We start from the raw sequence: 15,391 nt of genomic DNA, 5'->3' as shown, positions 1-15,391 counted from the left end.
TTTTTTTTTTTGCTACAACCAACAAGATAATTATCATAAGTCGATCTATCTCCCTTCCTCCCCCCTTTTCTTCTTTCAGCACTGGCATACAAACCATGCTATTTTAACTTCTTTCCTGTTCTCCCAGTTCTTCTGGAACATTTTATTTTCAACAGTCAACTCATTTGGAGAAGTGCCATGCTGAAGTTCAACCGTGTGCAATGTTAACTGTGTCTCTGCCAGCAGCTGAGGACTTGCATCACACCACCTTCTCCAGCACCTCTTGATTAAACTATTTGAGTTCCTCTCTCTGAGAAGTTAGCAGATGTTTAAGCAACCTCCACTCTCATCACACTCCTTTCATTTTCTCCTCCCCTCTCAAAAATTATTCTGAGTCTCTGAAGAAGACCAAGATGGAATTTCTCATCCTCTCCTCAACACTCAGGAGACCTCCTGCTCACCTCCTGTGGGCCCATAGATAATTCTTGATTGTTTAGTTCCCCAGAGTGAAGCAACAGTTTGAAAAGCAAGCAGGCTTTTGGACTTATGAAGTTCAACATCTCTGCTGAAGCCAGCAATTAGAAGCTCATACTTGAACACGTCTTGGATCAAGTATGCAAGTTAAGCAAATCATACAGTTCTGGCACAGGTAGCAGACCATATTCAAAGTAGAAAAATATCTGTTAAGAGTCAAAATAAGAGAAACATATGATGCTAAAGGAGAATTTCCATTATTTTTCTCCTACAATGGATTGGCAGTGTAACAAAATATAAGGAAACAAAGCACACAAAACAACACAAACATCTTTTGGCCTTTGTAGACCTTTCCTGATCTGTGGAAAAAAGGACCTCCTTCCTCCATCAGCAGCTTCTTCCAATCACTATTTTACTGGGGACTTTTGCTTTTGTCCCTAAGTTTGCCTGGTGAAGCTTCCACACGGGACAACATTAGTTAATGAGTAGAACACAGCTATTCACCAGTTTCACATTTCCAAGTCCTTTTTATGCAGTTTCTTACTTCAAAGCAATGTTGTTCTGCCCATTTAAGGAAATTATCCACAACACCACACAGAGAAAGTGTTACAGTAAACTGAGGTAATCTCAGTTTATATTGTAACTCCCTCCACACATGTTGTTTGGAATAATAGGAAAACCCAATAGGAAATGCTGATTTACACTGGGTTTCTGGGAATTCCAGCATTCAAGAGACATCTCTTGAGCTCTTCTGAAGCTCTTCCTCAAACTGTAAGTTGTACTATTATAAGACTTAAGTTCTTCCCATTTCCTTTTTAAGGCTAAAATTAAACTTGCCCATTCCTTGGGGCCCAGATGAACATCTGCCAGATGTCCAGACATCTATGTTGAACAATAGTCATCTACTTGTCAACTCTCTTTTTAATCATCCTTTTATCGGACTTCATAAAAGTCAATCCTCTTTTAAGTCAAACTGCACAACGCTAACAAATTTGTTATAAAGGTTACTGGATTGGAATGATTTTTTTTTCCCACTTCCACCTGCAGTTGCCCTGCTTTCTCTTTTCAGCACCCTATTATATACTCACAATCTTCACAGTCTAAGCATACACATTATTGTATTTTTAGTTTTCTTCTTGCAATAAAATAATATTTTTAATTATGGAAGGAAATTGTATACATGACATCTTAAGCTTCTCATCAACATAACCCGGTGTGAAGCTAGTGAATATGTAAAACAAAGTCAAATAATTATTTAAATATTTTTAAAGCGGTGGTTCATAGGCTATATCTAGTAGGTGTGAGAAAAGTGATTAAGAAAGATTTAAATACTGGAGAATAAGCTACCAATGCTTATTCTTTCTATTAGAGATTGGACCAATAAAAGGTTTTGTGTGCCCCAAACCAAAAGCAATTAAAAACCATTGTCTGAATGAAGAAATTAATGCCTGATTAGGAGAAACAGTCATGTCACCACTATGGCATCAATTAAGATCATCTTTCTGGAGTTTCTTTAAAAACCAATGGGTTTCGGGCCTTTTTTTTTTGCTTGTTTGTTTTTTGGGGGAGGGCTGAATTGTTTTGTGTTGGTTTGGGATTTTATTTTTTTACATAAAAGTTCTTCAGCTCATATTTTAACAGTGAGGTGAAAATGTTAGTCTGGCTGGGCAAAACCACAGCAAGAAGCACCATTAACAATATAATTCTCTGAAGAGGTTTCAGTCTCATAGTGAGGAAACCCAGAAAAAAACCCACCAAAAAACCCCATTGAAACTACTGCAATATTGTTCGGTTTTCTAGGGTGTAAGAGGCGCTCCCATAAAGATCCTGATCTGAAATCTCAGAGTTGTTCTTGGATTGCACATGCCACGTTCAAAGGCACTGTGTCTGCAGGGCACCCTGTAGTGCCAGCACTGGGCTGACCTCTCCACAAGTAAGAGGAGATTCGCAGCTCCGAACCACAAGCACCCTGCATACAGTCCATATAGGGGATGGATATTTGGGATCTGACCCAAATAAGTAAAGGTCAGTGGGCAATTTTTCAATTTTTCTTCAATGGCTGATTTAGACCTGTGCAGTGACTGAAAAATGCATCCAAAAATATCATCTCAGGTGGGAAAAAAACCCCAAAACACCACAAAACCAGCAAAAACAAACAAACAAAAAACCAGAACCCCAAAACCAAAACCAGCTAACCTCTCCTTTTGTCCAAATATGAGATTAAACATACCTGAAATGGTATGTTCCTTGGCCTTCTTCTGAAAGATGGAGACAACCAGAGAATCTCAGCAATTTGGATGACACATCAGCAACCAGAACTTAAGAAATGCACAGTTGATAAAGCAATATCCTCCCGAGGTATATTAGATTACACATTAAAACATTTCTTCCACAGCAAAAATAAAACAAAGGCATTGATTTTAACCTCTAGGACGGATCTCAAGTTCATCATTGCAATCCTCAATTCTTTGTTTTTTCTGCACATCTGGGAGGGTGTCCTGATTCAGATTCACTGGTTCCTTATCCTGCCACTTAACACCTGCCCATATTTATTCTTAAAACACCTCGGAGTAACCAATGCATGGACATCAGTCACACCTTTCCCTGGAGCTGTGCCTTCAAGCTCAGCAGCACTGCACCCCGGTAACCCCCTCATGCATTCCAGGATGGATTTTGAACTTTTTGAGGAACTGCATCCACCGTGCAAGCTGATGTGCAGATTCCAGTGGGTAGGCAAAGATCCGAGGCCCGCTTTGGGTCTACTCAAAATTGCTTCAGATTAAAAGGTGGGTTAAAAACAAAGCACACATATTCCTGCTCAACTGCTATCTCGCTTTAAAGATCTCAGCTTTCCATAATGACATTAAAATCACAATAAGAATGTTGCTGTAGGTTTTCAGGAAAAAAGAATATTTTATGACACGAAAAAGATAGCTGTGAAAACTGCTTTGCTTTTTCCAAGAGAAATTATGTATGTTATGATGCTCTGAGGAACCTACTAAAAGCTTGCCAGTAGCACTTTAATGCAACCTAGTGAGTGGGGAGAAATATTCCATCATAATTTAAAACACATCCAAAAGAAGGAATGCTCTTGAAAATGAGATGTTAAAAATCCAAAAAATTAGGCATCATCACCTAGGAAAAAAAGAGACATTTCATGATACCCTCTGGAACAACCTGAGCAGCCTCAAGCTGCATGCACTTACCTCCAAATGCTTTCAGAAATCTAAAAATATATGCTTATATACACTATTTACTTGGCCAACTGATCAACCTCCAAAATCCTGTGGTCTTTAACCAAAGAAAAATATCTAGAAAGGTGACCTCCGTATGAAAGCATCAGAGAAAAAAGCCTGAGGATGTGTTTCTCTGTGTGAAGGAGAATCTGAGCAATTTCCTCCAATCCTCATTTCCTGATAGCATGAAGACAGCGAGAAGACCCATCACAATGTTGTGCATTGAAAAAAATCTGAAGGGAAAACCTTAGGGGAAAAAATCATGATTAAGCCAGCTCCTGCCCAGCAAAGCCTCAAAACATGGAGAGACATCCACAATGTTAGGAGCACTTCCCATCTCAGCTTTGTCTACTCTCTCTCTCCTCCATTTTCTGGTGGAGCTAGAGAACATGACATGGCTTACCTGACTCAGATCACAGCTCTCTGCCAAACTAGTCACTTCCTCTTAGACATGCAAGCAGCTTCATGAGACAAACAGACCCCCACAGACGCACACACAAAAGCAGGAGCAGAAAGCACTCAAAACTTGGAGGTCTTTCCCCTTCCAAACATCAGAAAAACAAATGAAACTTTTCCCTTTTTCTCCCCCAAAAAGAGGGAGGTGAAGGGAAGGGGGGGAGGAATCCTATCAGTTCACAACTACATGAAGCTCCAGGAGGATCTCTCTGTGTGGAGAATAGAAACCACAATGCTGAGAGGAGCCGGGGGGCACGGGGGGGGGAAGGAGAAGGTTGCTCCAGAAGACATAAAGAGCCTGTGGACTGTGTGTGTGCATGTGTGCGAGAGCGAGGAGAAGCTTTGTGTTGTGGAGCCTGGACTGGAACCAAAGCAGACAGCTTGCAAATGGAGGACAGGGAGATAAAGAAAGGGAAAGAGGGGAAGGGATAGGGAGAAACCTGCTCCGGGTGGATTGAGAGAGGGGCAGGGGAGAAAGCGCCTTCTCCCTTGCCTGGTTTAAAGGTAGGGACACATCGGGGAACTGAGCAAGTAGAAGTGGGCTCCTTCCCCTTCCTTTCTTCCCTTCTCGCTCTCCTTTCTCTCAAAGGAGAGCACGAGCGTGTGTAATGGCTCCTGCTCTCCAGCTGAACGCTGTCCTCCTCCAAGCCACCTCCTGCGGGCACCAGCAGCCCCCCAGCCCCGCCGCCGCCGGGGACCCCCGCATCCCAACTCCGGGAGAGCCGCGGAGGGGGCACACCGCCGGCGAGGGACCGGCCGGAGGGGACGGGAGCAGGAGGAGGGGGAGATGGCTGGAGAGAAGAAGAAAGAGAGAGAGAGAGCAAGAAAGAAAGAAAGAAAGAAAGAACCAAAGAAAGGAAGAAAGAGGTCACCCGATTGCCTGGGTCGTGCCAGCACGGAGCTTTTCTCTCCTCCGTGTGTCTCCCGTCTCTGATCCAAGTCCACACGCACAGCACCATCCAGACCTCGCACACACACACATATCCTCTCAGGCACCCCCCACCCCGAAAGCTCGGCTGGTATCTCACTTATCTCCCCATATTTCCCCCCCACCCCCCCGTAATGCAACAACAAAAAATTAATTAACCGCCTTCCTCCTCCTCCCACCACCACCACCACTACCACCAGCACCTCCTCCTCTTCTCCTCCTCCATGCAAGAGACTTCTCTCTCAAACAAAACACCCCGCTCTCGCTCCCCTCTTCTCTTCTTTTTTTTTTTTCTTCCTTTCTTTCTTCCTCCTTCCTCCGTTGACCGAATGAATGGATTTCAGAGGAAGGTGGTGGAAAGAAAGATAGACATGAAAGACCAAACAAAATAGCACACGCACAGACACACACACACACACACAGAGACACACACACATAGAGACACACACACACACAAACGAGAGATGATCTCTCCAATGCCAAACCAGAGATGGGTTTTAATTGCAAGAACTTACAGGAGCGTCCCGGCACTGCTGCTCTTGCTGCTGCCTCCTCTCCTCTCCTCTTCCTCTCTGCCTAGCTCTTCTTGTTATTGTTGTGGAAGTTGTTTTGTGAGTCTCATGTGCTCCTTGCCAGGTCTCAGCAATGGAGGATCGCCATCTTTCCCTGCTTTTCCCCCCCTCTCTCTCTCTCCCTCTCCCTCTCTCTCTCTCTCCTTCACTGGTTTGCTGCAGCTGCAGATGACCTGAGATATCCGTCTCTCTCTCTCTCTCTCTCTCACCCTCTGTGTCTCTCTCTGAATAATGAGCAACCAGAGGGAGAGAGAGAAAGAAGACAATCTCCTCTCCTACCACACAAAACGCAAGAGCACCAGGGGGTGCAAGAATCCTTTCTAACAACAACAACAACGTGTAGGGGAAGAGGAGGAAAAAGAGAAAGAAAAGAGAAGAAAAGAGAGGAGGAAAAGGCAAGAAGAAAGAGGAGGGAGGTGGAAGAGGAGGGGGGAAAGCAAGCAAGCGAGAGAGATCCAGCAGGCAGACAGATGGAGGAGAAGATGGTACTGATAGAGGAGGAGGTGTTGAAGATGAAGGAGATTAAGAGGAGGAAGGTGGTAACAAAAAGTTAAGGTTTGGGACACTGAATCACTCACAGGCCAGGGAAGAGGAGAAGAAGGGGGAAAGATCTGAAGATCTTCCCCTTCCAAGCTGTTGCCTTCACAAAGCTTCCTGTGCAGGAGCGCTCAGCAGTTCCTGCGATGCTGGGGGAGCCGCTCGGATGGAGCGCTCTGCTGGGTCATAGCTCTCTTCCAGCCATGACAAAAACCGGTTTCTGCATGCAGATCTGCCCCCGAGGTGATCCCTCAGACACATCCATCTAGAGGCTAATCTTCCCTGAGCAGGGTAAAGAACATAAATGGAGCTGGAGGTTGCAAAGTATAAAACCAGATCTACCACGTGGTTGGTTTTTAATCCCCCTTCCAGCTCGCATTTGATGTGGAGAAAGGACACTCAAATTGTCCATTTCTGGCACGTATTTTGAAGTCTACTCCTGGAAATAAAGACAGTCATCTCCAGGTTTTTTATTTCTCACAAGCGTTTGGGAGAAAAGAGAGCTTGTACTACTATCACCAAAATCACTTCCTACATTGGTGAAAAGGTTTTTGGCTACAAAATAAAATAAATAATTCCACTTAAAATAACTTTTATGCCTCCCAACACCTAGTTGTCTGCCTCTTTGTGACTGATTATTTAAAACCGTGGAAACTAACGATCAAGGCTCACAATGAAAGGTATCTGGGTGATGAAGGCAAGCAGACAAAGACAAAGCGGCTGTAGCCTGCATTTTTATTTAGTCTCGTTTCTATTAAGTATTGTCCTGAGCTACTTCTTTTGCTCGACACCCCCACCTCAGCGCGACCCCCTCCCCTCCCGCCTCCCCTCCAGTCTTTCCTCAGTACCAGGTCAGATTCTTTCTGGGGTTATGTCTAGCGGGGAAAGGGGGATGGGGGTGGAGGGGCGGGAGGAATTAGGGTTTACGTGCAGACTCGGTAAATCAATACGCGGGAGTGAGGCAAAATCAATTTGAGCACAAGGGCATGACTGGTATTGGAACATCAGTGGGGTTTCTCGAGCTCTCCAGCTCTGCAGTTTTGCATGGCTGGAAGAGAGACTAGAACCACAGAGCTCCGGTTCGGGTGGAGGGGGAGATCCTCCCCTGCTCCGAGGAAGTTACACATGAGTGGTGAACCTGAGATGATCTTCTGGAAATTTTGGAGTTCAGCTTTTACTGACTCTGGTGGAAGTCAGGCATGTTAGAACTTCATTGTCTCTCTCAGCTCAGCTGAAGACCAAACGCAGGAATATTAACCATAGCAATAAAATAAAATAAAATAAAATAAAATAAAATAAAATAAAATAAAATAAGGAAAATCGGTCGCGCAGGTACTTGTCAAATATTAAACCCATGCACCCTATGATCTTCCCATCCGCAAGAATGCCGTGAGTACAAAGCACACATGAAGGATCTCTCCCATTAAATCCTCTTTTTCTTTGAGCTGTGCAAGTTAATGACTAAACAGGAGAAAGATCTTCTCCCTCCTCCTCCTACTCCTCTCCCCTCTTCCGCTCCCTCCCTCTCCACCCCAAACAAGTGCTGTGAGAAATGGGAGGAAGGATTATATCTGGGCAGAAGAAGCACTGTTGGATGTAGAGAATACTTCTTAAGGAAAAGGGGAAAAACCACCAAAACTGAGGATTCCTACTAAGACTACTGGTTTCATGCAGACAAACGGAGCGGACACCTCCTAAGAAGCTGATAAAAGAACATTAAGGAAAAGGGAGGGACTGTCTTTACGGCTGCCAGAATGTGCATGTGTTCTGCCTGCAATTTTCTATAAATCATCCTCATCGCAGGAACAGAGCGCCTGGGCTTTGCAAGCTTTGACGTACCATCAACGCCGAGACAGATAATTCACCTCTTTGTCTCTCAGCATTATGTTTTAAATTTAAAAACCAAGCAAACAAAAAAAAAAAAAAAAAAAAAAAACAAAACAAAACAAAAAAAACAACCCACCAAACAAATAAATAAGTAAAAAACAAACCAAACCGTAAAAAAAAAAAAAAAAAATTAAATAAATTAAAAGAGAGCGAGAAATAAAGAGCAACCCATAACCATAAAACACGTTACTTCTGACCAGAAAGAAAGAAACTGCATCTTCATGGAGAGAGTCTGAAAGTGCTTTTCCCGCCCTATCCCCCCGGTCCTGGGGAGGGGGGGAGGGGGAGTCCCTCCCTCACCGGTCCCGGAGGAGCCTCCCGAGCTACGGGGGGACAGCGGGGCTCCGGACGCACCGAGTGTCCGGAGGGAGGAGGTCAGCGCCGCGGAGGAACCGCGCTCCCGTGGGGCAGCGCTGGGGGGCACAGGCCGGAAGGCTTCTCCCCGGGGCTCCGGTGGTCCATAACTTTCTCCCGCAGGATTTCTGCCGAGCCCACCGCGCTCCCTGCGCCACCGGGGACAGCCCGCGGCGAGGTGGGACACGCTGGACTCTAAAGAAGCGGACAACAGGGGAAAGAAGAGGGGAGAGCCTTCCCGGAGATCCCCGAGCCCTCGGACCGCTGAGGAACAGGCATTTGTGGCTACCGAGGAGAGGGGGGCGAGTCCGGGGAGTGGGAGACCCTCCCGGCTCGCCCCGGTGCCGCGCCCGGCAATAAAGAGGTTAATCGTGCTGGCAGTCCCCTGGTCTTTAATTACCCCGGCGGGTTAAGTGTCCCATTAAGGGCGAGGAAGACACTTTGCTCCTTTCTGGGTGCTGGCGTTCGGGTCGCCGAGGGACATCGGGCTGTAGCCAGGATGGCCCGGGGCTCCTTCGCTGGCACAGCCGGGACGGAGCCCACGGCAGCCCCACTGTCCACCCGCGGGTGGGAGCCTAGAGGGGCATTTCAGCTCCTTTCTGTCTCCCCAACAGAGGTGGTGTATCACCGCCGTGTTGGTTGGAAGCCACAGGTGAAGGGATGATCTTGGTTTTAAATTTTAAAAAATGAAGTTTTGCTCACTGATCTGGGGTAGACCGTCGATGTTCCACCATGGATCCAGGGGGAAAAAAAAGCTAGAAGGGGGGAAAAAGAACCAAACCAAACCAAACAAAAAACCAACAAAGCAATAAAGACAACCAAGCAAACACATTCTTCCAGCCTCTCTGATTGACTCACCCAGAAAATCTGACCAGCCTGAGCTTGATCCCAAGCATTTCATTCCCAAATCTGGGGTTGGCTGTTGTGCAATAAGTCAGGTTTACATGGCCGTGGCTAACACCTGTGTCCTGCTCCTGCAGCCACAGCAGCCCATGGAGGCTGCACTGAGAGCCTCAGAGTAGCAAGACCACAGGCAGAGGGGTGAGAAGACAGTGTGGGAAGATCATGATGATGCTATTCTTACTTTCCTTTCCTCCTAGCCCACTCCCTCCAGCCAAACCTGTTTCTCCACGGGGTCTAATTAGCTCCTCAGGATTGCAAACTGGTACATTTAGCATGGACAGTGAACACAGCCTTAGTGAGCAGGAGACATCAGGAAAGCAGTGTGGAGAATAAGGCACTGAAAGCACAATCTTTGTACATAGCAGTGAAGCACTGTTGTTAATGTCCACTCACTGAACTGGAAGCGGCTTCTCTTTTTTCCTTCCCAGATCTGGAAGAATTTAATCCTTTTCCTACAAGTTTGTATGAGCTTGTATTTATTCTCCTCTTCTTCACAACTGTTTTATCCTACCAGAGCTAGGCTTCAGAATCGTTATGCAAGAGGCAAATAAGTATTGTATCAGCTACCTGAACAACTATCAGTCTGTCTGTACAATATTATGTTTTCCAGATATTGAGAGAATTTCACTTTCCTGTCTAAAAAAGATTGGTAACGTGCTGATCTGACCTTTACCCTGGTAACTCTCTTATTTTTTTAACCTTTTGTGAAAGGACTTTGAGGAGAAGCTGGTTGTCTGGAAGTGCTGAAGTCTTGCTCTGATCTATTAAAGACAAGGGATATCTCATCAAGAAAATTTCCTCTAAGCAAGACCACACAGTATTCAAAAATTTTTACATGTAATTAGGGTAATTCTAGGGTCCCAAGACCTCTTCAGAAAATTCTTCTATTAAAACATTAAACTTTTAGCCTGTTGACAAAACTTGAAATGCTTTGGTTTTAACCTGGCAGAGTTCAGACTGGAATCTCCAAGAGCGAACTCTTCGCGGTGAGATCACTTCGTCTGCAAGGATACCCTAGAATGTAGTACACATGTTGAGAACCCATAGAAAAATGTATTTTTATGTTGCTGAGAATGCTTAAGAGAAGTGCACTGGTAGTGCTGGGTATTGGAAGTCACTTCCTTCTCTGTTAGATGCATAAGAGGCAATTATTAGAAATAGAGGTTTTGCTCCTTTGAGGAAGCTGAATCTTTGGCAGTCAAATGCTTGAGTAAACTCACAGCTGGGTTTTTTGTACCTGCCCCTAATGTTCCTCAAAAATTTTTTACTAGGACCAGGACTCAAGAAATCTCTTTGCAAAGAGAACCAGTCTTCTCCAAGACCTTTTAATTGAGGCGTGAGACAAGAATAATAGATGTGTGGTGTTGGCAGGCTGTGGTAGACCGCAAGGTGGGTTTGGTGGGCACCACAGGTCACACTTCCCCAGCCTCAGAACATGTCTAAAAGTGCAGGCAGCAGAAAAACTTGTGTTTGGAGACTAGTGAAACTTGCAGCAGAGTTAACGAGAAAGAATTCCTTCAGTGTTAAAATTTACTGGGTTGGAACCAAACTAAACCGTTAGTCACTAAAACATGAACCACAAATGGCCCTAGATCTTTATTAAGTAATTTGTCAGCATGTATCCACTCTTCAATGATAAGTTTGATTTAAAGAAATAATAGAATGCAGTCTAGTCAAAACGATGTTTTATCCACCACTAGAATACAAGCAAGAAACTGACTTTGCAAAAATCTGCTATTACCATAACAAGGATTTCTAAGCAACTGAAGGCACATCCTAACTTCACTTACTGCTAAAAAGCAGTGACCATGAAGCTTAATCAAATTCACTTTTTTTCTACTTTTGAAATCTTTAGAAGCAAAACATTCTTTACTGTAGGTGCAAATTAAGTTTTATGAAATTCAGTTCTTCAAAAGACACAGCTGGATTTTATTTACCTTCAGCATGGCTTTAGATGGAGTCAATGAGACTGAAATTGCAGTCATTTTACATCATCTGACCTCTGGACGATGACAACAGTTTGCTGGTTGGGATATGGTATCCCAATATTGCCTTATGCTCGCTGCTAAGAAAACTTCAGGAGAGAAACATTTTGATTTTGTCTTCAGAAGAGAGAGGTACTGAGTGATTTGTGAAATAATTTTGAATTTATGGGTTAGATACAAATGGTTTCTGGCTATATTTACTGGTCATTTTACAGTGTGTGCTGCCCTCCTTGTGTATTTTACTAGATGTATGCAATTCAATACAAATCTATTTTTGCTTGTACATCCTTGAGAAAAGCATTTCTGGTTTTTTCCTTCCCAAGACCTAAATACAACCCTTGCATCTCTTGATATGTCTCTAACACCTCAGTATTTTTAAAACTTAAGCTATCAAATACCAGCGAAATAATTTTTATTCTGCGCATCCTAATCAACCTGTATAAAATACAGCCTCCAAAAAGCTTGACTTCCCCGTCCTAGCCAGTTTATCTGATACCTAATTTTTCTAGACTCACCATAAAACTGATCAAGGCCATCTCTGGCTTTTTAGGGAAGTACCTGCTACCACAGAATAATCTGTCTGGTATAAGCACTTTGATGACATTTTTATTGATACATTGCAAAGTTAGCCCAAGTTTCCTCTTTTGAAGCAACTCCAGTAGGTATTTTCATTGCCTGTGGAAGGATTTCAGGCGTAGCTGATTTCCCATCTTGCATGCTTTTGAAGATAGGAAAAGGAAACAGTGTATTTTTATCTTCTACTTTTTGAACTACTTCAGTTTATAGTTTATTTCCTAATGAAGTTGTTTCTTCTTCAGCTTTTGCTGAAGTCCCCGTGGTACCCGTGGGTCAGTTCCAGTTCATTTTCCCTGGGAGCAGAGGGATGCACACTGCAGAAAGTGGAACATTGCTGAAGTGCCTGCCAAAGCTCTATTCTTCCGATAATGTCATTTGTTTTGGGCACACCTTTCCTCCCTCTGAGCTTGTCACCACCGCTGCTACTCTGGAGAGGTTTTGGCAAAATCCCTCTGAAGATTTTGTTCAGGATTTTAAATCTGTGACCAGGACAAAATCACGCTCTTCCTCATTCATTTGCTGGCCATGGACTTCTGTTAAAAGATGGAATTTTCTCTAATACCATGTATTTATGGCACTTTTAATTTTTTTTTCCCCTATTCCACATCTCCAAATGATCAGCCAAATCCTCAGCTGATGCAATTTGGCTGGCTTCATTGACTCCAATGGATAAACTGCTAATTTAAACCTTCTGCTTGGCTCATTCTTGCATCTAATTGGGTTAATAATCTTTACCAATTTCTTTCAGTAATTTAGAGATTTCTCTTTTTACGTGTAGGTGTTATCTATTGAAATTACGTGTTTCTCTCCACTGGTGTTTTATCTATGATACAGTGATAGCGCATAAAGTGTTAGTCTGTTTTTTAAGAATTACACTTCTTTTCTGCTCCCCTTTCTGATCTCTCCAGAGTTATTGCCTCCTAATGCCCAACTGACCTCCTTTATTTTAAACCCCAATTTTGCTGAGTTTCTCTCTGCATTAATTTACTTTAATACGCTGTATTTCAAAAGAGACCTTCTTCTGCAACATCTCACCTATACTCGTGTTGTGACAGTTATGTAGAAGGCATTTTTCTCCAGTTTTTGTCTTCACAGCTGTTGTGTTCTCTGGAATAATTGAAAATGCACCATTTGTGATGTGAGTTCCTATTTCCAGTGATTACATTGCAGACTTATCTAGTCAGGGATAGCCAATCCTGTTGTCATGAAGTGTAACCTCATATTTAAGAAGACTGGTACTGCATTGTATATTTAAAAAAAAATTCAAATGTGTTTCACAACTTATGGACATCCTTACCTGTGCTGTTACTGCACATAGTAATGTGTTTTACAGTAACATGTGGAAACATCTGGGTGCATTTTGCTTTCTTTTTTGCCAGCACAAGAAATATCAGGATTTTCCATCTCTTTTATGGAAACACAGGCTTTTGAGGTGACTGGGTGGATCCCATTAATAGAGAGAAGGTAAGACAAAAGAACATGAAAGAAAGACCATAAATAGTACCAGCATACTTGGAAAAAATCCTCACCTATAATTGCAAAAATATTTCAGCATCCCATTCTGTCTTCAGAAAGGTAACAATTATTTATACATATCAGTCTCTATGTAAATGCCACCTGTCCAATCAATATATTAATATTTGAATTAATTTCAAAAGAAGATAGCAGAAAAAAAAGCCATCATTTCCTCAGTAATGAACTAATTTATCTGAAAATCTGACAACTGCAAGTGGGTGGTACTCTTTTCGGTGTAGTCTTTCAAAAAATATAGCTGCAATCAAGCTGGTACTTATTATTCTAATAGTAAAACATGCCGAGCATCAAAACTTGACATGGAATGTAATGAGAAGTGATATAATTGAACAGAGATTTAGCAGATATGTTGGTTATATTATTGTGAGTGTGATTTCTGCTCTGGTTCTTGGAAAGTTTATACAAGGGAAGGGAAGTTCTGGGAAGGGAAGGGAAGTTCCGGGAAGGGAAGTTCCGGGAAGGGAAGTTCCGGGAAGTTCCGGGAAGGGAAGTTCCGGGAAGGGAAGGGAAGTTCCGGGAAGTTCCGGGAAGGGAAGTTCCGGGAAGGGAAGGGAAGTTCCGGGAAGGGAAGGGAAGTTCCGGGAAGTTCCGGGAAGTTCCGGGAAGGGAAGTTCCAGGAAGGGAAGGGAAGTTCCGGGAAGGGAAGGGAAGTTCCGGGAAGGGAAGGGAAGTTCCGGGAAGGGAAGGGAAGTTTCAGGGAAGTTTCAGGGAAGTTTCAGGGAAGGGAAGGGAAGTTTCAGGGAAGTTTCAGGGAAGTTTCAGGGAAGTTTCAGGGAAGTTTCAGGGAAGTTTCAGGGAAGTTTCAGGGAAGGGAAGGGAAGGGAAGGGAAGGGAAGGGAAGGGAAGGGAAGGGAAGGGAAGGGAAGGGAAGGGAAGGGAAGGGAAGGGAAGGGAAGGGAAGGGAAGGGAAGGGAAGGGAAGGGAAGGGAAGGGAAGGGAAGGGAAGGGAAGGGAAGGGAAGGGAAGGGGAGTTACAAAAGAAAAAAGAATGAGAAAAGTTCAAATTTGACTTGATTGCAAGTAGTAACTAGAGAAGGGGATTCAGAAGGCTGAGATGTAGTTATACATACATATATATATATATATATATATATATATATATACACACATGTATAACATGTAGTTACATGTGTTGTTACTTAGTAGTGGTATCTGGGACAGATTGAAAGGGACATAGTGGGTATTGGGAAATACATCATCAGAACTGATTGTGGCTAAGGTAACCAAGACAAAGTTTTCCAGAACAATCACAAAGAAATTAGTAACTTCATGGAGAATAGTAAGGGTTCATGTTTTGGATGGAAAAGATGAGGGCAATAGCAAGTTGTTCTTCAGAAGGAAAGCAAGATAAATTACATATGCAAGGGATATAGTCAGGTTTATTCTGTAGCCAGTTAGCTCCAGTTCAGTTAAGTTTGCACTGAAAATTGCTCCCTGTCTTTAGACTGGATTATCATGCTTGTTGCTGCTTGCCTGTTCTGATCTCTGTGGGTTTTTTGCTGCAGGTGCTGTTACCTGTGGAATCTTCTCCCTGGTGCCCAGTTGTTCTCCAAGGTCCAAGTGTGCATGTTGTATAACGTGTTTCTAGTCATTGTGGCTGCAAATTAAATTCTGATAAGTGTGTCTCAAACACAGCTGAGGCAGGTACTTCTAAGTCTGCAGCGAGCATGGAGCAATAGCTCCAAGAGGTTTGGACCTTCTCATTCATCTCAGTGTGTTCTTAAATTGTCATGCTTAACATTCTTCTAACTTAAGCATCAGCTTTAGAGCTGGGCTCAAATGTTCAACTGTTTCCCTTTTGATCATTTCATAGAAGCCCTCTGAAGTTTTTATTCCCTGATTTCAAAGAGTTTCTTGTGCCTTCCAGGTGAGAAAGTCCAGAGCTACAGTGATATCTATTTTCCCTCTTGACAACTTTTCAAGCTGCAAATGGGAATTTCCAGTGCAAGAACCCATGGCATACTAGAAAAA

The sequence above is a fragment of the Catharus ustulatus genome (genome assembly GCF_009819885.2).
Source record: "Catharus ustulatus isolate bCatUst1 chromosome Z unlocalized genomic scaffold, bCatUst1.pri.v2 scaffold_29_arrow_ctg1, whole genome shotgun sequence".
Taxonomy (NCBI): domain Eukaryota; kingdom Metazoa; phylum Chordata; class Aves; order Passeriformes; family Turdidae; genus Catharus; species Catharus ustulatus.
Note: the sequence above shows the minus strand (reverse complement) of the source record.